The sequence below is a fragment of the Bos indicus genome, chromosome 24 (genome assembly GCF_029378745.1).
Source record: "Bos indicus isolate NIAB-ARS_2022 breed Sahiwal x Tharparkar chromosome 24, NIAB-ARS_B.indTharparkar_mat_pri_1.0, whole genome shotgun sequence".
In the NCBI taxonomy this organism is placed as follows: Eukaryota; Metazoa; Chordata; class Mammalia; order Artiodactyla; family Bovidae; genus Bos; species Bos indicus.
The window spans coordinates 46,161,979-46,186,887 of NC_091783.1; the positions used below are offsets into that span (position 1 = coordinate 46,161,979).

Consider the following 24,909-nt stretch of genomic DNA (forward strand, 5'->3'; position numbering starts at 1 on the left):
ACATGCCAGGCTTCCCTGTCCGTTACCAACTCCCAGAGCTTGCTCAAACTCCTGTCCATCGAGAGAGCCATTTATTCCCATTTTACTCTACTGTGTGCTCTGAGGTTGGAGGAAGCTGTCCAAGTCTCCCAAAGCAGTAGCCCTGGATGCAGTGTCTTTTAAAAATCAAAGTCTCCTCAGCTCCCCAAACCAACAAACCAGGAGCTCTGAAGAATACCTGCTAAAGTGTCACCTATTGCAGCTGGCTCCCTGCTTCCTACTCCACACGTACATGTAATAGGTGGTCTGATCTAGACTCCAGGCCCTTAGAGAGCTTGGTTAGGTGGTGTTTTGGTGTGTCCTGGGCAGCTTTAAACTGAGCCACCCCCAGCCCAGCCCCACCACCCTCCGTCTGCTGAGGAAAGTACTTCTCTGCCAATGAGGGGTGGGGTGGGGGTGAGGGGGCTCCTGAAGATTCCTCTCTCCTGCCTGCCCAGTCCAGGACACTGGAGAAGCAGAATTTCTCTCTTCCATTTGCTGCAACTCCTCATGGCCTGGCTAAACAGGGGTCCCAGAGAGACCCAGCAAGAGCAAGGCCTGAGGCTGATTTCAATATGGATTCAGAAACTTAACTGGCTATAACTCACATTGCATTTTTTTTTAATGGATTATTGAAAGTATAGTAAATTTTACACATGGACATACAAATAAATCTTAGTTAGAAATACACTTAGTTCTATGGGTTCTGGCTGTTGTTTCAGCATAGATTTAGGCCTTGGGAAGCCTAAAGAAATAGCTTCCACAAAAGCTTCATTTCCCTACCCTCCTTTCTCCACACACACTCTTGTGTCTCAGCAGGGGAGACTTCTAACTGCCCCCAGAGTGCAGTACTCAATGGCAACTCCAAGACGATGCTTGGTCTTGGTCCAAACCCTCCAGCCCCAGGATTTCTGGAAGCCTTCCCTGAGTAGCCCTAATGCTTCTTCCTCTGGGCTCTCAGATTGTCCAGCTCCTGAATCTGCTGTTTGCCACCCCTCCTTGTGAGTAGCCTTGCTGGCCCAACTCCACTCCAAGTGCCTGTAGCTTCTTCTTAGACAGATCCTACAGACACACACACACACACACACACCCCAAAAATCTAGCTTAATATTATGCACACCAAAGGTCTACAGTAACAGTCTGCGGGATGAAAATGCCTATTGTGTTCCCAGCCAGATGCACTAGAACACTGAAAACAAAGACTCCTGAGGGAATGAGGGAATGAATGGGTAGGGGACAAAGGGTCCATGTCAATGTTGATTTGTAAGTCAGAAGTGCTTTGGTCTTCCCAGGGAAGTACTCTTGGGTTCTTTGTTTTATGATATTCATTTGGAAAAGGTGGTTTCCTTTTTCTCAATTAAGGGTGCGGACACTCTTTGAGCTGGGTAGGGAGGGTGGAGCTAGACTAGGATTTCCTGGAAACAAACCAAATCACCAGGCCTCCTGGCCACCAGCCTTAAAAAACCAGAACTGCTGCTTCAGAGGAGTGACTGGACTTCAGAGGTTCCCAAGAAAGAAAATCTCCAAGAGAAAACAAAGAGTGTCCAAGCCCAAGCGCAAAGTGGCAGGAAATATGGCCTGGAAACTCCTTCCCATGCTCCTCGGAAAGCAGTGCTGAGAAGCCCTGACTGGCAGGTGCAGAATAAGAAGGCCAAGCAGGAAAGAAGAGATGTAGTTGCATAAGCAGCAACGAGCACCAAGATAACACAGCAGGTTTGCTGTCAGAAATGAACGTGCTGAGCCTGTAACCCCATATACTGCTTTCCAGCATCCTGACTTCTCTCCCCTAGCTCTTCCCGTGCTGCTCTCTCCACATCCTCCAAATGGGCAGTGTACATTTATACCCCAGGACCACTGCACAGGACTTTCCTACCATGGGAATGGCATCTCCTCCTCTTCACTTAAATCCCACCTCACTTCAGGGCCAATTCAAATCCCAAGTCCTCTCTGAGGTCCTCCTCAGACAATTTATCCTACAGTCTCCCTTCCCTCTTAGGAGTACCTGGTGTGTTTAATGATGATTCCTCTTCTTTAGCCCTGATTACATACTATTTTGCATTATTAGTTAATATTTTTTAAAAAATTAGTCAACTTTAAGTATATCTAGATTATACCCAAACTTCATCATCCACAATAGATCCTACATCAATGGCTTAAGAAATCTGTTAACTGTATACCAACTTCAGACAAGGTACTTAAAAAGGTTACAAAGATGGAGTCCCTTAGTGTTCATTCGGGAGTCAGTAAAAGACACAGACACAAAACAAATGTGTATGCATAAAAAAATTAGGGACTGAGACAGAATATAAGACTACACAGAGAAAATATCTTGGAGAAGGAACTGACAAGCCAGTATTCCTGCCTGGAAAATTCCATGGACACAGGAGCCTGATGGGCTACAGTGCATAGTGTCACAAGAAGCGGACACAACTTAGCGACTAAACCACCCCCACCAGAGAAAATATATATATTATTTCCCACCAGAGAAAAAATAAATGAGGTGGGAAAGAGAAAATACATTAGGATCATCAGAAAGGAGAAGATATAAGATTTAAATTGAGTCATTTAAAGAGACTGGATTCACACTAGAAATCAAAAGATATTTCAAACCAACTGATGGTGAAGAAAACAACACATCAAAGTTTATGAGAGGCAGAAAAACAGTGCTTATAGGGAAATTTGTAGCTTCAAATGTTAATATTAGAAAAGGGGGAAAAAAAGGTTTTAAAATTAATGATCTAAACTTTTACTTTATGGAATCACAAAAAGAAGAACAAATTTAAGTTTGCAGTAAGTAGAAGGAAGAAAATAAAAATAATAGAACACAATGAAACAGAAATGGGCAAACAATAAAGCAAATTAGTGAAACCAAAAGTTAGTCCCTTGAAAAGTTTAATAAAATCAGAAAACCTACAGCTGGGTTGATCAAAAAATAAGAGAAACAGAAAGAAAAGAACACAAATTATCAATGTCCTTACTGTGACAAAGGGCATCTATAGAAACCTAGCTAACAACTTAATGGCAAAAGACTGAATACTTTCCTTCTAATAAAGAGGAAATAAGGAAAGAAAAAAAAAACAAAGAACGTACTTGTTGGAAAGGAAATAATAAAACTGCCTATGTTTTCAGACAACATGATTGTGTACTCAGAAAATCTTAGGAAATTTACCCCTCAAAATTACTAAAGCTAATACATTTAACAATATTGCAGGGCACAAGATCAATACATAGAAGTCAATTACATTTCCATATACCAGCAGCAAAAAAATTAAACATGATTTACATGGCATTAAAGATATAAAATATTCAGAAATTAATGCTTAAAAGGTTTAGTAACATTACGTCTTACTAACGCACACACCATTAGTAAGAGATGGGTCACAGACTCGGATGCAAAACCAAAGTAAAAAGCTTTGGTTTATAGATACAGGCAAATACCTTTCAAGCCTTGGGGCAGGAAAAGATTTCCTGGAGAGGACAAAAATACATACTGGTAAAGAAAAAAACAGAAAAGTTGGACTTAATCAACATTAAAAGCCTCTGTTCATAAAGGAGATTATTAAGAAAAGTAAATGACAAGCTGCATGCTGGAAGGAGATAATCACAGTACATATGTCTGTCAAAGGACTTGTAACCAGTGTATACAAATAACTTCAACAAATTAATCATAAAGATATAAGCAATCCAGTAAAAACTGGGCATAATACTTAAACTTTATAAACTCTTTATAAAAGATATTCCTTTGACCAGAAAGTTCATGAAAAGTTGCTTAACATGACAGGGAAATTCAAATTAAAGTCACAAGGATATCTACTTCGTGCCCACTAGAATAGCTGAGATTAAAAAGTCAACACTGAATGTCGGCAAGGATGTTGAACTATCAGAACTCTCGTTTATTCCTGCTGGGAGAGTGAAAATGGTACAGTCGTTTTGAAAAATGGCAGTTTCTCAAAAAGCTAAACATGCGCTACTCTATGACCCAAAGTTCTACTCTGAAGCATTTACTCAAGTGAAAGGAAAGTATATGTCACAAAAAGACCTGTACAAGAATGTTCACAGGACTTCTATTCACAATAGCCCCAAACTGGAAAGAACCCAATGTCTAACAATGGACGGATGAGTGTGGTACATTCATACAGTGGAATACTGCTCGGCGATAAAAAGGAAAGAACTACTGACAGTGAAACGGGGATGAATCTCAAAAACGTTATGTTCATGAAAAATGCTGGATACAAAAAGTGTTTACTGTATAATCCCATCTATATGAAGTTCTAGGACAGGCAAGCACTCTAGGATTTACCTCTATGGTAAAGGAAGTAAGAACAGGGATTGCCTAATTCAGGGGAGAAATTGAAGGCGGACTGGAAGAGACATGAGGGAACTTCCCGGAATGATAGCAATGCATCCAATCAAGATATTTCCAGACGTCCCTGGTGGTCCAGTGGTTGGGCATCTGCCTGTTAATGCAGGGGACACCAGTTTGATTCTGGTCCAGGAAGATCCCACATGCCTCGGGACAATTAAGCCCGTCCACCACAACTGCTGAGCCTGTGCACTGCAACGACTGAAGCCCACACACCCTAGAGCCTGTGCTCTGCAACAAGCGAAGCCACCACTGTGAGAAGCCCACACACCACAACCAGAGAACAGTCCCCGCTGGCAGCAACTGGAGAGAGCCCACAAGCAGCAGTGAAGACGCAGAGCAGCCAAAAATAAATGACTAAAATCAATAAAATTAAAAATTTAAAAATTGTTTAAAAAATCTTTCCATGGAGGTGTGAGTTGTACCAGTATGTGCAGTTTTCAAACTTGTTGGTCTGTGCCCTTCATCTTAGGCAAATGATACCTCAAAAACTTAAAAACAAGAAGAAAAGAAAAATTGATTAGGAGTCAGAAAATAATGGGAGGGAGGAGGCAGTCACTGGAAGGAACAGCCTTAAAAATGGATCTGGTCTTGGAGTCCCAGGTGAGGCAGGGAAATGAAAAAGAAGGAGGGGCAGATTCAAGAACCCAGCAACCTCCCAAAGACCCAGAATATAAGGTTGAAAATGCTCAAATTAAAAAAAAAGAAAAGAAAATGCTCAAACTATAGAGGTAAATAGCATTCAACTTTTCAAAATTTTTTATTTTTTAAATTATGAAAGCATGATAATGCATGTACAGGAGATTTGGAAAATACAGAACAAAGTTACATATAGTTCCACTATGTGAGTGAGTTTCTCAGTCATGTTTGACTCTGTGACCCTGTGGACTGAAGCCACCAAGCTACTCTGTCCATGGAATTCTCCAGGCAAAAATACTGGAATGTATTGCCATTCCCTTCTCCAGGGGATCTTCCTGACCCAGGGATCAAAGCCAGGTCTCCTGCATTGCAGGCAGATTCTTTACCATCTGAGCCACCAAGGAAGCACCAGTTCCACTACATATTACAATTATTTTTTTCAATTATTTTTAAGTAGATAAATTAAGATTTTAGTTGGAATTTCAATATCAAACTCTCAAAAATTAATAGAATGAATAGACAGAAATGTAGCAGGATATAACAGACCTGAAAAGCACTATGAACTGATTCCACATAATTAAGATTTATACAAGTTTCACACAACATCAGGGTACAAATTCTATCCAAGTTCCCATAGGCTATAAACCAGGAGACACTGGAATGTATCCAGGGACATAAAACAAGATGCAAAAATATCATGGTCTAAAGGTACTGAGATCATAGAGTCTGTTCTCTTATCACTGTGGAATGATGTTAGAAATCAATATCAAAAGATATTTGAAAATAACCCACATATTTTCCAGTACAATGTGACTTTACCCAGAAAGATCTTTGACTTAGTCAGTGAAAGCCTCAAGAAGGTTAAAAGACTGAAAAAATCACAGAGAGTGATTGCAGGGAAGAAAGCATTTAGATGAGAAATTAATATCAAGGATACTTTAAATGTATTTGGAAATTAAATGTACACTTTTAAATGTTGGGTATATCTAAGAAGCCATAACAAGGAAAATTAGAAAATATTTGTAACAGAATAAAAATGAAAAGAGAATTTATCAGAATTTGTTGCATGCAGCTAAAGTTGATCAATGCAACTAAATATAATGTGGAATCTTGAATGAAGTATGAAAACAAGCAATAGACACTAACATAAAATTTTGTGAAATCTGAACAAAATTTGTACTTTAGTTAATAAATACTGTATCACATTTTAATTTCCTGTTTTTTTATAATATTTCTTTATATTTTCAGAATTGGGTTAGAAGTTTCAAGCTTCATTCAAAATTTTTTAAAAATCACTAAAATAATAAGCTTTCTAGAATTTTAGCAGTAATATGAGATGCCAGAATAAATGAAACTATATCAAAGTTTTGCTACTGCTGCTAAGTCGCTTCAGTCATGTCCGACTCTGTGCGAGCCCATAGACAGCAGTCCACCAGGCTCCTTTGTCCATGGGGCTCTCCAGGCAAGAACACTGGAGTGGGTTGCCATTTCCTCCTCCAATGCATGACAGTGAAAAGTCAAAGTGAAGTCCCTCGGTCGTGTCCAACTCTTAGCGACCCCACGGACTGCAGCCTACCAGACTCCTCCATCCATGGGATTTTCCAGGCAAGAGTACTGGACTGGGACGCCATTCCCTTCTCCAATATCAAAGTTTTGAGTGAATATAAATTAGAAATCTAGCATTCTATTCATACTTAGTCAAATAAGTGGAACCAAAATGTCATAAATTTTTTAGCTAAGCAAAAATTCATGTTTTCTAAATATATATAAATATTATACTTACTATACATATATGTATATATATAATATATATGGGTTTCCTTGGTAGCACAGATGGCAAAGAATCTGCCTACAATGCAGGAGACTGGGATTGATCCCTGGGTCCAGAAGATCCCCTGGAGAAGCAAATGCATCCCACTCCAGTATTCTTGCCTGGAGAATTCCATGGACAGAGGAGGCTGGCAGGCTATAGTCCATGGGGTCACAAAGAGTTGGACATGACTGAGTGACTTTCATAGCGTGTGTGTGTGTGTGTGTGTGTGTGTGTGTGTGTAGGGTTCCCAGGCAGTTCAGTTGTAAAGAATCCACCTGCTAATACTGCAGGTTCAATCCCTGGGCCGAGAAGATCCCCTGGGGAAGGAAATGGCAACCCACTGTAGTATTCTTGCCTGGAAAATCCCATGGACAGAGAAGCCCGGTGGACTAGAGTTCGTGGAGTCACAAAGAGTCAGACATGACTGAGCTCGAGCACATATATGTATACAAAAGCTTTTCTACTACATTTGATAAAAGTTTGAGGAAAAATAACAAAAACAGACAGAAAATCGGAAAACATAAGCTAAATGAAATGGTGATGATGCTGATTTAGTCGCTAAGTCGTGTCCGACTCTTGCAACTCCATGGATTGTAGTCGACCGGGCTCCTCTGTCTATGGGATTCTCCAGGCAAGAATGCTGGAGTGGGTTGCCATTTCTTTCTCCAGGGGATCTTCCCAATCCAGGAATCAAACCTGGGTCTCCTGCACTGCAGGCAGATTCTTTACCGACTGAGCTACGAGGGAAACCCAGGTGAAATGGGAGCACTGAATATGAAATAGAAAAAATGAAACAAACTAGATAAAGGTAAAAGATCATCATATAGTCCAATATTTTTCCAGTTGTTTTTAAATGTGGCTGCTCATTAGAATCACATCCGGAGTTTGGAGAAAAAAACAATACCTGGGCATATATATTTTGCAAAATATTCCAAGATAATTTTAATGTGCGTCTGGATTTTAAAAAGTGGTTACAGGTTTTTTTGTTAAATGGTAGTTTTAGTGATACAGAATGCTATTATTTTCTGTTGACCAATCATGATGCAATGGTAATAATGTTAGGGGAAGCACACTGGCTGAAACCACCCACCCTGGCCAGGCACCATAGTAATCATTTGCGTGAGTTATTTCACAGCGGAAAGTCCTGGTAAGGAACACGGAAGTAATAAGCCACCATTAACGGGAAGAGTTCAGGAAAGGTCAAGAGGAGACACCACATGTCCTGCCACCTCCCAGAATCCTTCTTGCTGGCATCCATCTTGGCTGAGCAATGTGTGCGCCACCAGGAAGACCCCTGAGTTAGAATGATCGGTCAAAGACAACCTGGAAACTAATCCCATCCCCACAAAACCCAAGACTGTGAGCCACATGGCAGAGCAATTCTCCTGGGTTCCCTTATGCTACTGCTCTCCACCTGGGTGCCCCTTCCCAATAAAGTCTCTCGCTTTGTCAGCAGGTGTGTCTCCTCAGACAATTCATTTCTGAGTGTTAGACAAGAGTCCACTCTCAGGCCTTGGAAGGGCTTCCCCTTCCTACAGTATTAAAACGAACACTAGTTACATAATCACAACAGTAAAAGATGTTTATCAGTTTTCGCAATTAACAGCCAGACAAAAAATAAAAGATAACTACAATTGCCAGCCATAACAGAAAGTATTCAAGTTTTAATCAATGGATTAGTACTTTAATCTGGAGAATGCAATGGCACCCCACTCCAGTACTCTTGCCTGGAAAATCCATGGACAGAGGAGCCTGGTAGGCTGCAGTCCATGGGGTCGCTAACAGTCGGGCACGACTGAGCAACTTCACTTTCACTTTTCACTTTCATGCATTGGAGAAAGAAATGGCAACCCACTCTAGTGTTCTTGCCTGGAGAATCCCAGGGGCAGGGAAGTCTGGTGGGCTGCCATCTCTGGGGTCGCACAGAGTCGGACACAACTGAAGCGACTTAGCAGCAGCAGCAGCAGCAGTACTATAATCATAAAACCACTTCAATTTCTGTAAGACAAAAAATTTTCCAGCACAAGTGTGCCATATTCAGGAGATGTGTGAGCTGAATTAAAAAAAAAAAAACAACAGTCTTGCTGTGACACTAGTGGGCAGTCCAGTCCAGGCGGGGTGTGGGTTCAGAGGAGAAGGAAATCTCCATGGGCTGCCTGATGGAGGGTAACTCCACTGGCCAGCTCCTCAAATCCACCCCTAACACTCAGGTCTGGTCTCAATGAATCCAGGTATATGTACTCCTCCTCTGTGCGCAATCCTAAGGCTCATTCTGCAGGGACCTCTAAGAATTTGTTTCCAGTGATCTTTTTCCACCATGTGGATGGTAGGCAGAAAGACAAGGCAGAGGGGAAGCAAAGGATACCTGCAGTCTCCAAACCACCATCAGAATGACACGTGCTACCACACACAGAGCATCCGCACATTCAGTTCCGTGGTGCTTCTCACATTCATCTTATCATGACGTCTGCTACACAGCTTCAGTTTCTCTAGATGTGGGCTCCAAGGACCACCTATGCTAGAATCACCCAGGCAGCATGGTAAACAGGCAGACCCCCATGTCTTACCCCAGACCTGGTGATTCTGATCTGGAGTGGGGAAATCCCCACTTTTTATACTCCTCCTGTTGCAGAGAAGAACCAATTGTGACTCCATGTTGGAACTGTTTATTTGACTTGCTTTTCGTTGCTGTTGTTATTATAATCATACATAAGGGCATGCCTCAGAAGACGCTGCCCCTCTGCCTGACTATTAAAGTGTCTTTGTTCATCTCACAGAGAGATAATCTGACCCTGCCCACCTGTGAATGGCTGCAAGAAAGAAGAGATTAACACAACCCTTCCCTGATGCTGGCCATTCACAGAGATGTTTTATAAGACTGATGGCCCTTTTCACTTTCTATTGCCTCAACCTCTCTATTCTACCTTTTGACTTTGGTTCCTCATCGCTTTTCTCTGGTCTATAAAAGAGCCTGGCTTCCAGACCCCAAAAGATGGTTATTTTGAGACATTAGTCTGCCATCTTCTCTGTGTGATGGCTTTCAGAATAAAGTTGTGTTCCTTGCCTCAACTCCTTGTCTCTCAGATTCATTGGCTTGTTGTGCAGCAAGCAGAGAAAGCTTGGCCTCAGTAACACTCCAAAGACTATAATGCTGCTTGAGAACTGCCGCCATAGAAATTACAAAAGATGAAAGAACAATCATGGCTCCTGCCTCAAGGAAAGCAGGATACTTGCACATGAAACTAGAGAATACAGCAGAATGGGGCGGGAAAGAACGATTGTTTTTATCAATAAATGCAAAGGAGAAGAGGCCAGAGAAGACTCTCATGGTTTGCATTTCTTTTTATAACCTCCAATTTTGAGTAAAAAGTGCAAATTGGCATAATGCCCATTGGAAGCCCAGAGAGCCCCCTAGAATGGGGAGAAGGCACTAACTTTGCATTACACACAAAGGCTGCATTTGTTTGAAGACTGGCCTTAGGATGTGTTAATGTGGTGTGCTTTGCATTAAAGGACCGCAACATGCTGAATGTAAACACAGTGAGCCAGGAGCTCTTTCCATGTTTACAGCTGAAGAAAGTAAGAAACAAGGAAGAGAAGTTCTCCTTATCACTTCCTCCAACCACAGTGAAAGATTTTAACTCTCAATTAACAGTATTACCCAAATCTTCACTATTTATTAAAAGCTATATGGTAACAGAATACAGGAAAAGACCAGACTTCATTTTACCTCTCTCTGCTCTCAACCTCGGTCTTTCTTTTCTATCTCTTTTATCAGAAGAGGTAAAGCTAAATGGCTCAAACTCACCTTATCTGAAAATATAGATTGCTGCTGCTGCTGCTGCTAAGTCACTTCAGTTGTGTCCGACTCTGTGTGACCCCATAGATGGCAGCCTATCAAGGTCCGCTGTTCCTGGGATTCTCCAGGAAAGAACACTGGAGTGGGTTGCCATTTCCTTCTCCAATGCATGAAAGTGAAAAGTGAAAGTGAAGTCTCTCAATCGTGTCCGACTCTTCGGACCCCATGGATTGCAGCCTACCAGGCTCCTCTGTCCATAAGATTTTCCAGGCAAGAGTACTGGAGTGGGGTGCCATCGCCTTCTCCAGCAAATATAGATTAAGTATTGTTAGTTAATATTAATAACTTGGGCTAATATACATCAAATGCTTGCTGTGTTCCAAACAGCACACCAAGTATTTAGCATGGGACATCTTGCTTAATTCTTATAACAATCCTACAGACGTAAGTATAATTAATTATCTCCATTTTACAGGATAAAAAGCAATGGCTCTGTATTCTGAAACCACTCAACCACACAGCTTCTTCTGTTTGAGGATGAGAACCAAATCTAACTTTTTGCCAGTTGGCCTACTTCTCTGCAGTTTGAAATGAGACACTCGCAGGCTTTAACGCCACACTTCGGTTTGAGCCCCAGTTTTACCACAAACAAGATACGTGACCTGGAGCTAATAGCTCAATCCCTCCTTGCTGCTAAGTCACTTCAGTCGTGTCTGACTCTGTGCGACCCCATAGACGGCAAACCACCAGGCTCCCCCGTCCCTGGGATTCTCTAGGCAAGAACACTGGAGTGGGTTGCCATTTCCTTCTCCAGTACATGAAAGTGAAAAGTGAAAGTTAAGTCAGTCAGTCGTATTTGACTCTTCACGACCCCATGGACTGCAGCCTACCAGGCTCCTCCGTCCATAGGATTTTCCAGGCAAGAGTACTGGAGTGGGGTGCCACTTACTAGACTATAAAATGGGGATGTTGGAAGGACCAAATGAGATCATGAACTTTGAGTTTGCCAAGTGCTTCATAAACTAAAGGAATTGAGGGAGGCACATCCAGATTTTTAATGGACACATAAACAAAAAAGCATATGTGTTTGAACAACATGATTTTTTTTTTCATTGAAAGCAGACAACAGTGAAATAAACGTAGCTATTAGCTATTCAAAAATAAGTGTGTCGTCATCTGAGAAAGCAACTGGAAAAGTGTCAGGGATACCTCAGCAAAGGATATGGAAACTGCCATTTTCAGCCACATTTTCCTAAACCTAAAATCAAAGCCACTACACTGGTTGTGCCCTTAAGCCTTTTCTTAAGCAGTAATAATGGATTACGAAGCCAAGAATGAAACCCCACCCCAGTTTCCACACCGCCTTGTTCTACAAGCCGACAGCATGCTTCCCTTGCCCCCTGTAATCCTCAGTTAGACAGCCCCACCTCTGTCTAGCCTGGGTCCACATGATGTTTTCACATGTCTAAGCATTCCTCCTGCCAAGTCATCAAGTCAATTACAAAGGCAACTTCACTCAACTGAAAATATTTTCAGTGAAAGCAAAACCTGAGAAAGTGTACAGTGCAAAAACTCTGAATAAGGGGAAAAAAATAACTAGAAGGATGGGCACCCAAAGGTTAAAAGCAATTCTTTTCTTAGCATGCTTCTATATTTTTACATTTTCTAGAATATACTGCATAGATTTTATAATCTGAAGTCTTTCTTCCTATGGATATACATGTGTGCCACTCAGTCGCATCCTACCCTTTGTGACCCAATGGACTGTAGCTCTCCAGGCTCCTCTGTCCATAGGATTTCCCAGGCAAGAATACTGGAGTGGGTTGCCATTTCCTACTCCAGGGGATCTTCCCAACTCAGGGACTGAACTCGCTTCTCTGCATTGGCAGGCAGATTCTTTACCACTGCGCCACCTAGGAAGTCCCCTTTCTGCCTACGTCCATCCCTTAAACATGAAGTCTTGTTGAAGTCTTGTTTCTGTCTCATCTATTCCCAGGCCCCACTAAAATAACAAACCACCAACAGCAACAACAGAAAAATAGGAAAGGGCCCACTAAGGAAGAAGGTGTACATTGAAGGAATTTCTATAAAACAAAAAGCAGATAGGACTAGATGGGCAGAGGATAGAAGTCAGAAGTCAGTATTCCAACCTGCACAAAACAGAAGACAGTCTACAAACTTTCCCAGCAGAGTCATTGAAAACCCTAAGCTCAGATCAGCAGAGCTTGAAACTGGAGCAGCTACAGAGATACGGGGAGGGTGTCTGTTGGACACCAGGAACTCGGCCAGTGCCCTGCCCAGAGCAGTTAATTCTAACTTTTGTGCCAAAACCACAGCTGGTGAGAACTCCACCCTGCAGCAGGCTCCTCGCAAGGACACGATGACCAGAACAGCAACAGGCCACTGTCCCTAGGCACCATCAAAGCTTGCGCAGTAAACACTGAAAGAAAAAGAGGTTTGGCGCAGTTCTCAAGTTCTGTAAACTTCACTTTCAGGGTGACACCTTTCCACTTTTTCACTCCAGACAGAGGCAAAAATATCAGAAATCGTCATTATTTTTAGATTATATAATTACTTACTTTGAAAACAAGAGATTATCAAATGAAAAGCTAGGAACTGAATTAAATATTTTTTAAAAAATGAACAGTTTTCTTATATGTCAACAATAATAATTTAAAAATGTAGTTTAAAATGCAAAATCTTATTCACAATATCAATAAAACCTATAAAATATCTAGGAATAAGGCTTTTTGAAGGAAAACTATAAAACATTACTTAAAAAAATACAAAGATTTCAGAACATCAAGAAATATATCCTAGTCCAAAATGGGTAAGTCCAATGTTGGAAAGATGCAAGTCTCCCCATGTAACCCTATAAAGTTAAAATGATTCCAATCAAAATTTTAGTGGGATTTCTTTTTAAATTTAAGTTCATTCTAAAGCCAAAATAAAAAGAGTAAGTGAATGAAAACAGAGCCTAAAATGTTGAAAAGATAAGTGAAGACTTACCCTACCATATAAAAAACACTACAAAGTATCCAAAAAATTTTTAAAGTTCTATGTTATTTATATTGATAATTAATGATCAGATGCATAAAATACAAACAATAGTCCAAGAATGGCTTTATGTACAATGTGATAAAGGAAGCATTTACAACCAGAAAGAAAACAATGCCTTGTTCAATAAATATTATTGTAACGATGACTGTTCATTCTGCCAAAAACTAAATATAGAGTCCTTTCTAACATAGCATCTAAAATAAATATCTGATAAATTAAAGATGTAAACATGGAAATCACAAACATGTAAGAAGAAAATACAAAATGTATATATTTTAAACATATTAAGGTAAGAGTTTTAAACATATTTGAGGTAAGAGTTTCTTTCCTAAGTATGACTCCAAACATAGAAGAAAAGATTAACAGGCTAGCCTGTTCTGAAAATACAGTTTACCAAAATTGACCCCACTTGAGATAAAAAGCTTAGACAGGCCAATTTCCTTAGAAGAAACAGAAAGTGATTAAGGAGCAGAAAAAAGCAATTGATGTTTTCACAGGAGAATGAAACCCTTTTTTTCCTTGAGGGAAAAAAAGGTATTCCTAAGGTCCATAAATTGATCAGAAATGAAAAAAAATTTATTAATTCACTTTATAAAACAAGTATAAAACAATACATCAACCCAATAGAGTATAAAAAATATAGTTACTAATATCACTTATGAATATTAATCAAGTACTACATGAAATATTAGAAAAAATAATCCATACCACATTAAGAAGAGATTGTACCATTGCTAAGTGGGATTTATTCCAAGAAGGGAAAGTTATTGAATACAAGGAAATCCACTAACCTAAGAAATCATTTTAATAAATAAAAAGAAAAATCATCTGGATAGCTACATGCAAAAGAACAAAATTAGGACATTCACTAACACCAAATACAAAAATAAACTCAAGATGGATTGAAAACCTAAATATAAGACTAGAAATTATATAACTCCTAGAGGAAAACAGAAGCATAACACTGTTTGACATTATCTTAGCAATATCTTTTTGGATCTGTTTTCTAAAGAAAAGGAAATAAAAACAAAAATAAACAAATGGGACCTATTTAAACTTAAAAGCTTTTGCACAGCAAAGGAAAGCATCAACAAAATAAAAAGACAACCTACTGAACGGGAGAAAATATTTGTAAATTATATGAACAATGAAGGGTTAATATCCAATCTATGTAAACAGTTCATAAAACTCAACGTAAAAGAAAAAGAATAAAAAACGGGTAGAAGAACTGAATAGACATTTTTCAAAAGAGGAAATGCAGACAGCCTACATGATGAGTAGCCATGTTGAGCATCTTTTCATCTCAGTGATACTGTTTGGAGTTTTGACCTCCAGAACCGTAAGAGAATACATTTCTGTTGTTCTAAGACACCAAGTTTGTGATGATTTGTTACAGCAGCCATAGAAAAGTAATTCAAGGCCAAAAAAAAAGCTTTTGACAGTATTCAACACCCATCTCTGATTTTAAAAGACAGTGGATAAAATGGGAATTTATATATCTATATATATTAACATATGCATGTATATTCATGCTCATATTTCCACTACTTTATACTAGAGGTATTAACCAATGCAATTTGAGAAGATAAATCAATTAGAAACATAAGAGACAGAAAAGAAATAAAACCATCTTTACTTGAAGATAGTATAATACAAAGATTTTCCTTGTCATTAACATATCAATTCTTAGTTAATTTTAAAACGTAATGCTGGGGGATTTCCTGGTGGTCCAGTGGTTAGGACTTGGCACTTTCACAGTCAGGGCCAGGTTTGATTCTTGGTCCAAGAACTAAGATCCCGAAAGCAGTGCCATGCAGTCAAAAAACAAAAAGAAAAAATAAACAAAAAATTATGCTATCTTAATAAATACCAGCAAGTTATTTTTTATGTAGTAAACATAGTTTATATGGAAAACACAAAAATGAAAAAATAGCAAGGCAAAAACTGACAAAAGTTATGAGGGAAGCCAGTCCTACCAGACATTTAAACGTATCATAAATCCTTCATAATTAAAGCAGTGCAGTACTGGTACATAAACAGTCAACAAGCCAGAAGACTGGAATATAAAGTCCAGAAATAGACCCAAGTACACAGGGAAATTTAATATATGCTAAAGGCAGCTCCTCACATCACTGGGGCAAAAATGGAATTTTTCATAAGTGGGTTCTGGGACAAATGTTAGCTACTTAGAAAATTATAAAAATAGATCTAAACCCCATACACAAGAATTTCAAAATAGATCATAGATCTAAATGGAAAAACATAAAAGCATACAAGTACTAGAAATAAACATTCATAAAGGGTTTCTAATCATAACTTAAAATCTAACTTCAATAAGTTTCATAAGTTTGATCACAGCAGTCCAGTGGTTAGAACTTCATGCTTCCAGTGCAGGGAGCATGGGTTTGATTCCTGGTCAGGGAACTGAGCAGCAAAAAAAAAAAAAATTATCATCTAAAAATAAAAAATTTTTCATAGCAGAAGTGATAATTAGCAACATAAAGATAATTGAAAAAAGAGAATTAGCTAACTTCTATGCAATAGCTAAAGGACTAATACACCTAATATATAAGTAATTCTTTAAAACTAATGGAGAAGAACCCCCAAAATGGGCAGGAAATATGAACAGATGATTTACTTTGTGTGTCTGTGTTCCTTAAACATATGGAAAAATAAATAAGCTCACCCATAGAAAAGAGAAATGCAAATGAAAACTTAACTGAAATACCATTTCTCACCCATGAGAACAGCAAAATTAACAAGTGCAACAACACATTCTGTTCACAAGACTGTGTGAACAGCCACCCATACATTGCTGGTGAGAAGAAAAAATGGTTCAAAGAGTAGGAACTCAACAATATCTAACCAAATCACATACATGTTTATCTTTTGATCTAGCTATCCTGCTTATACGAATGTACCCTAAAGGTACATCTCCAGGAAAACCAAAATACATCTGCACAGGTTATTCACTGCGGTACTGTTTGTAACTGGGAAATTCTGGAAATGAGCTAAGTACTCATACACAGGAGAGTGTTTGATAAACACTCATCCACACAATGGAGTTACATGCACCTATGAAAAGAATGAGGAATATCTCTATAAATTAGCATGGAATGTCTCTAGAATTAAATGATCTCCTATTTTAAAGTGAAAAAAGGTAAAGGGCAAGCTTTTACACCATAGAAATTGGCAAAGGCTGCAAATTAGAGTTTTATCCACTGGAGAAATGATTGTTAACCATTTACCAGCACACCTCTGGAAGGGACTGAGAAATACAGTAACCAAGAAACAAAACTATCGTTAAGAAAAACCTTGTGATGCTGGAATAGAAATGGAGGAATCATGTGTATATATGTATTTCTTTACTCTGTGTGTGGAGAGAGCCTAGAAAGAATGACAATAAGGGGCAATAGGCATAGCTAGAGCACTGGAATCCTGGTTTGTAAGTCCTGCTCTCTACTAAAAGGAACCCAGGCTCTTTGGAGAAATACGATTCTCCAGGACTGGGGTGGAGAAATGTCCTGTAGCATCCTATGCCAGAAAGCATGGAAGTGCTCAAAGAATGATGGGGATATATCAAAAGGACACAGGATCCAGTGTAAAGGGGATCCCCACAGTCCAAATGTAGGATGATTCAAGCATGAAGATAAATTATAACCGCCTGGAAAATCCCATGGATGGCGAAACCTGGTAGGCTGCAGTCCATGGGGTCGCTAAGAGTTGGACGCGACTGAGCAACTTCACTTTCACTTTTCACTTTCATGCATTGAAGAAGGAAATGGCAACCTACTCCAGTGTTCTTGCCTGGAGAATCCCAGGGACGGGGGAGCCTGGTGGGCTTCTGTCTATGGGGTCGCACAGAGTCGGACACGACTGAAGCGACTTAGCAGCAGCAGCAGCAGCAACATATTATAATCCATTGAACAAAATAAGAATCCATAAATCCATACTAATAAAGACAGAAACAGAGAGGCAAAGAGAAAGAGAGAAAGGCTCTTCCTTACAGAGAATGCCAACTTTATTATGTAGATAGAGTTAGAAAATCACCACACAAAGACTTTGGACTTGAATGTTCACAATAGGTGCATTTGTAATTTTCAAAAACTGGAAATAACCCAAAAGTCTGTCAAAGGTAAATGATTATACAAACTGATCTGTCCATAAAATGGAATACTACTCAGTGATTAAAAAAAAAAAAGAACAGACTATTAACACAAGCAGCACCTTGGACGAATCTCAAAATAATTATAAATGAAGGAAGCCAGGCAAAAAAGAGTACTTACTATTCCAATTATGTAAATAATAGAAAATACAACTAATCTATAGTGACAGCAGATCAGTGGTTGCCTGGAAAAGGACTGATGAGGTAGGAGAGATTTCAAAAGGGCAAGAGTAAAGTTTGGGAATGATGGATTTGCTTACTATCCACTATCTCAACCGTGGAATTTCACAGGTGGTACACACATGTTAAAACCTATTAAACTGTATACTTTAAACATGGGCAGTTTATTGTATGTAAATTATTCTTCAATAAAATTGCTAACATTTAAAAATCACTATTTAGCAACCATCCTAGTAATATTTGATTCAGGCAAGAATAATCAATGGATATTAAAACTAATGGATGAAAGCTTGAGCAAAGTGGTATGTTTATATATTTTCAAAGTATCTTCCTGTAATTACAAAGAGGAAAACAGTACTTCTACAGTGGAGAAACTGAGAACACACCACTACATAAGCTGAATAATGGCCCCTAAACATGTCCATATGTATGGATGTGAGAGTTGGACTGTGAAGAAAGCTGAGCCCCGAAGAATTGATGCTTTTGAACTGTGGTGTTGGAGAAGACTCTTGAGAGTCTCTTGGTCTGCAAGGAGATCCAACCAGTCCATCCTAAAGGACAGCAGTCCTGGGTGTTCTTTGGAAGGACTGATGCTAAAGCTGAAACTCCAATACTTTGGCCACCTCATGCGAAGAGTTGACTCACTGGAAAAGACTCTGATGCTGGGAGGGATTGGGGGCAGGAGGAGAAGGAGACGACAGAGGATGAGATGGCTGGATGACATCACCAACTCGATGGACGTGAGTTTGAGTGAACTCCAGGAGTTGGTGATGGACAGGGAGGCCTGGCGTGCTGCAATTCATGGGGTCGCAGAGAGTCGGACATGACTGAGCAACTGAACTGAAACATGTCCACAACCTAATCCCCAAATCTGTGAGTATGTTTCCCTACATGACAAAAGAACCTTACAGGTGTGATTAAATGAAGGATCTTGAGATGCAGAGAGTATCCTAGATTATCCAGGTGGCCCCAGTGTAATTACCAGGCTCCTCATAAAAAGGAGGCAGAAAACTCAGAGTCAGAAATGGAATGACAGGTGCAAAAGTCAGAGAGACAGATTTGAAGCGGCTGTGCCGCTGACTTGAAGGGAGGAAGAGACCACAAGCCAGTGAATGCAGGCAGCCTCTAGAAGCTGGACAATGCAAGCAGAGGCTCCAGGGCCTCCAGCGGGAACAAGCCAGCCTTCCTAACACCTTGATTTTTAGCCAAGTGAAACTCATTTTAGACTTCTGACCTCCAAAACTATAAGATAATAAATTTGTGCTGTTTTAAGCCACTAAATTTGTAGCAATCTGTTACAGCAGCAACTGGAAACCAACATAACCACTGGAACCCTTTGTAAAGGGTCAAAGTTAACACCACCAGTAACAGTACAAATAAATATCACACGCCCCTGATGCCGAGAATAAAACAGCACCATTTCTGTGTAGCTCATGCCAAAAATAGCTTGAATCTAATTATAAGGAAACACGCAAACTCAAGTTGAGGGACATTCTACAAAATAACTGTCTTATACGCTTCAAAAATCTCAGTCCTAAATAACAAAAGACTGAGGAACTGTTCCAGATTAAAGAAGACTGAAAAGACTGGACTAAATGCAACACAGTACCCTGGATTAAAAGGAGTGTTTCTTCTTTTGCTATAAAGACATTATCCAGGGCAATTGGGACAATTTGAGTAGGGTCTATACATTAGCTAACAGTATTATATTATCATCATACTGTGATTATGCAAGAAAATATCCTTATATTTATGAAATACACAATGCAGAATTTCTGGACAAAGGGAAATCATGCAACTTTACTTTTAAATGGTTCAGAAAAGATAAATGTGTGCATATGTATTTTAGGTACAAACAAAGAGAAATAACGAAGTATTAACATTTGAGGAATTCAAGTGAAAAGTCTCTAGAAATTCCGTGTACTATTTTACAACTTTTCTGTACATCTTAAACAGTCTTTCAGACTTTCCTGGTGGTCCAGTGGTTAGGAATCCACCTGCCAATCCAGGGGACACAGGTTCAATCCCTTGTCCAGAAAGATCCCACGGGGCAGTTAAACCCATGCGCCACAACTACTGAGCCCTTGCTATGTAGCCGGCACACTGCAAACACTAAGCCCAAGCGCCCTCGAGCCCAGGCACCGCAACAGGAGAAGCCACAGCAATGAGGACCCATGCACTGCAGCTAGAGAGTAGCCCCCACTTCCTGCAACTACAGAAAGCCCGTGTGCAGCAGTGAAGACCCAGGGCCACCAAAAAATAAGCAAAACCAATTTTTTTTCAAATAGGTAAAAGATATAGAGACAGTGCTCTTAAAATGGCCAATAAGCACTTTGTAAAAAGGGAATCAATATTACCAACAAGCAAAAAACAAGACATAAGTTTTCACCCATCAGATTGGTAAAGGTTGAAAATACCCAGTACTGGCAAACAAAAGTACAGCAAAACAGTCACTGTCATATTCTACTGGCAGGATTGTACATCAGTACAACCTTTTTGGAAGGCAAATAGACAATACTAATGAAAATTTTCAGTATGTATAGCTTCTTCTAGTAGAAATTCATTCTCTATAACTACACAGATCTGAAAAGATACATATACAAAGGTGTTGTAATGACAAAGAACTGGAAACAACCTAAATATCCAGCAACAAAAATTGTTTAAGTAAATTTGATAATCATACAGTGGAAAACTGAATAGACACGAGAATAAAGCAGAATTATACATAGAAACATAAAAAGATATCCACAATATATCATTACAAGAAAAATGAAAGTTGCATATATGAGCCCATAATAGGGGAGCTTATATATGTTAAGAAAATGCATAGCTACATTATATATAAAAGCAAAGATAAAAGTCTAGAAGGAGCCATACCTCACATTTACTAGTGGCAACCTCTATTTCTGAACTGATTGGACTGCTCTAACAAAACTGGTGTAAAACTAGAAACAAGTTCTATTTTACTAAATACAGATTAATTCATATTAGGCAACGGTGAGATCATGACTTTTTGAAAGATACTTATCCCTGTAAATCTAACATAGAAGGCAAAAGATTTAAAAGATAATATTCAGAAAGTTGGCTCATGTCCAGCATTACTCATTTAACCTTTAACATGATCCAAATCTCTCACATACGCATGCACATACACAGAACACACAACCTAAGGGAAAACACAAATTTCCTGGCAGAGAAAATTTGAGAATTTCAATTCACAAGGAACACTAGATTACCCCCAAGAGCACTGCTAATGTCAGTGCTATGACTTTTCTAGTTAATAAAAATAAGTTGAAGGACTGAAGCTTACCCCTAAGAGATGCATGACTTTACACATCATAGGGTAAAACCAGTGATATGTCAATGACCAGAAATACAGACCCCAAAGTCATCTTCCTCACCCACAGCATTCCTGAGAATTCCCAGACATGCCCAAGACACTTGCCCAGGCCTGGGGGGCAAGCAAGCACCAAGATGAAGAGGTTGTTTCTAAAACTGAAAGTAAGTCCTCAACTATGGGATGAACAGACTTCAAGGGAACAACAAACTCCAGCAGTTCCGCCAGAAAAATCCAAGAAAACAGGCCAGTTCAAAAACCAAATGTACTGCCACTACTGTTAAAAAAAGCAAATAGAGCCAGGAATCCAAAGTAGGTCCAACCCAGGGAACATCCACAGTCACTGCACCAGCTGACCTGTATTCCTTCTCACTGCAAGTGGAAAGTTTGGGTCCAATCCACAAAAATTCCCAACAGCCTCTGTAGTACAATCTTGAAGGACTTTAAGCTCTACTATTCATTAGAAGGACTGATGCTGAAGCTGAAGCTCCAATACTTTGGATATCTGATGCGAAGAACTGACTCATTGGAAAAGACCCTGACACTGGGAAAGATTGAAGGCAGGAGAAGAAGGGGACGACAGAGGTTGAGATGGTTCGATGGCATCACCGACTCAATGGACATGAGTTTGAGCAAGCTCCGGGAGCTGGTCATGTACAGGGAAGCCTGGTGAGCTCAGACCATGGGGTCGCAAAGAGTCAGACACGAATGAGAGACTAAACTGACTGAATCTCTACTATCCTTCTGGTTGACCCACTAGGCAAACCATATACTCAAAGGAGAATAAATTTTGGTCTCAAAACAATACACCACTGTGGAGACTCAGGCAGTCTCATCCCTGCAGAAATAATGGCTCCAGCTAACTGGGAAACCTTGACTTAAGTCATCCAGATACTCAACTGCCTGGGTCTTTTTCCATGACAATTTATCTGAAGTAAAGAAACTGCAGGTCAGTAGAAAAGATTTACTGTTTTTGTTTTTGTTTTTTTTTTTAAACAAAAGATTTACTGTTAATAACTTTTTAAGATAAAACCTGGCCTCAGTACATCCATTCCTAATCAATTTCCTCCATCTTATCTATCTCCGTTTCTGAAACCCCCATGCATAATCAGAAAAGTCCTCGAAAAAAATTCCCTTATAGTCTCTGGACTTTGATTATCCAAAGCAAATGTAGATTTATAAATTCTAACAAATTTTGAATTAAAAATTAATCAGGGTTAGAGTACCCTGGTGGCCCAGTGGTTAGGAAACCTCCTGCCAATGGAGGGGACATAGGTTCGATCCCTAGTCTGGGAAGATCCCACATGTGGTGGGGCAGCTAAGCCCCTGCACCACAACTACGGAAGCCCTTGCACCCTAGAGCCTGTGCTCCACAGCAAGAGAAGCCACTGCAATGAGAAGCCCACCCCACACACCGCAACTAGAGAGTAGCCCCTACTTGGCACAACTAGAGAAAGTCTTCGAGCAGCAAGTATGACCCAGTGCAGCCAAAAAAATAAATTAAAAAAAAAAAAAAAGAATCAGGGTCAATTATCAATTGACCAGAAAGCATTGCTCTGGATGGGAGGGGAGCTTGGGGGAGAATGGATACATGTATGTGTACGGCTGAGTCCCTTTGCTGTCCACCTGAAACTGTCACATTGTGAATTGACTATACTCCAATACAAAATTTGAGCAAACTCAGGAGGAGAGTGAAGGACAGGGAAGCCTGGCGTACTGTGGTTCTTGGGGTCACAAAGAATCAGACATGACTTAGCAAGTGAACAACAAAATCAACACAAGATAAAAAGCTTTTAAAAAAGAGAAAGTACTGCTAATCAGAATATCTATCCCATTTCCTGAACTGTCTAGGTAATCAGTCTGTTTACTCTCCCACGTTGCTCCAGCCTGGGCATGCCGAGGTATCAGAAGACATTTCCGAGCTCAACCATGAAAGCAGTCTCCATCCTGCAACTAATGAAGAAACTGAGCCCCAGTCATAGTCTTAACACAACTAGGGATACATAAATGCAAAACGTGTTACTCAACCAGCACCATGTAAATAAATGCAATAATCTCCATATCTGAAGACCAGGTTGATTAACTTTGAGTCTGAGGAATAACACCAATACCATTTTTTTCATCCCAAAATTACTCATCCTCTATGTCTCAGTGATTCAGCCCTCTCTCACCCCTGAAACATGTGCCTCTTGTTTCTACTTGTTCCTAACGACTATAAAATAGACAATTTCATAGTCTATAAAAAGTCTATAAAAGACCTCGCGGCTTTTTCAAAGTTTTGATTTAAATGTAGTTAAATTTTAGATTTAGTTTATTTTTAAGTTTCATGACTGTCATTTCACTGACACCAGCCCAAGTTCACCATCTTTCAAATTTTCTATACTTTCTGTTCGTGACATTTGGTCATAAGAATGTTTTCATATTCAAATTTCAGATACATGCAAATAATAAATGTTAGGATTTTGGAAGCAAATTTTAGAAGCAAATAAGAAGTAGTTCTCCCTACATGTTCATCTGAGCCCGCTGCCTTTTCTCCTTCTCTAACTCACTGACTTCTCATTCAGTTTGATCCAATGAATAAATTGCATGAATTTGAAGCACAGAGGATATTCAGCCATATTAGATGTGAAACACGTGTTAAAATGACATCCAACTGGGCTAGATCAATAAATCTGAATCATGAAACTAAATCAAGTTTAAAATTTATGTCCATGCAAACTACACACACATGTGGGTAGCAGCTTTACTCATAATTACCCCAAATTGGAAGCAACCAAGATGTCCCTCAATAGGTGAACAAATCAACAGCATGGTACATGCATACCCTGGAATATTATTCATCGATAAGAAGAAATGGGCTATCCAGCCACAAAAAGACACGAGAGAATCTTAAAAGCATATTGCTAAATGAAAGAAGTCAGTCTGAAAAAGCTACATACCATATGTGATTCCAACTACATGACATTCTGGAAAAAGCAGAACTATGGAGACAATAAAAAGGTTGTTGGTTGCCCGGGGTTCGGGGGAAGCAAGGAAGGATGTAAAGAAGAGTTTTCAAGTCAGTGAAACCATTCTGTACGATACTGTAATGGTGGACACATGGCATCACACGTTTGTCAAAACCCACAGAAAACAAAGAGTCAGGCTTAATGTAAAGCATGGACTTTAGCTAGTAATGTAGTAATGCAAGATATCCAGATGGGCCCAAGAACCCTTAAAAGAGAGAAGCAGAGTGATGTGATTGCTGGGTTTAAAGATAAAAGAGGGCGACTAGCCAAGGAATGAGGGGAGCCTCTGGAATCAGGAAAAGGCAAGGAACAGATTTTCCTTGAGCACCCAGAGGGCATACAGCCCTACAGATACTTCAACATTAGCCCAGTGAGACTTCTGCCATCCAGTACTGTGAGACAGTAAATTTGTGTTAAGTCACTGAGCTTGTGGCAGTTAGTTAAAGCAGCAATAGGAAGCTCATACACTCTATTTCCTTCACTGAAGTCACCAAAATCCCTAACTGTGTAACGTATGTAATATTTGG

At 39.6% G+C, this 24,909-nt stretch overlaps 1 protein-coding gene across 3 annotated transcripts in view; it reads right to left on the reverse strand.

Moving 5' to 3' along the window:
- The window catches only part of PSTPIP2 (proline-serine-threonine phosphatase interacting protein 2), a 113,277-nt gene that overhangs the window by 70,714 nt on the left and 17,654 nt on the right, over positions 1-24,909 (reverse strand). The window lies entirely within an intron of this gene.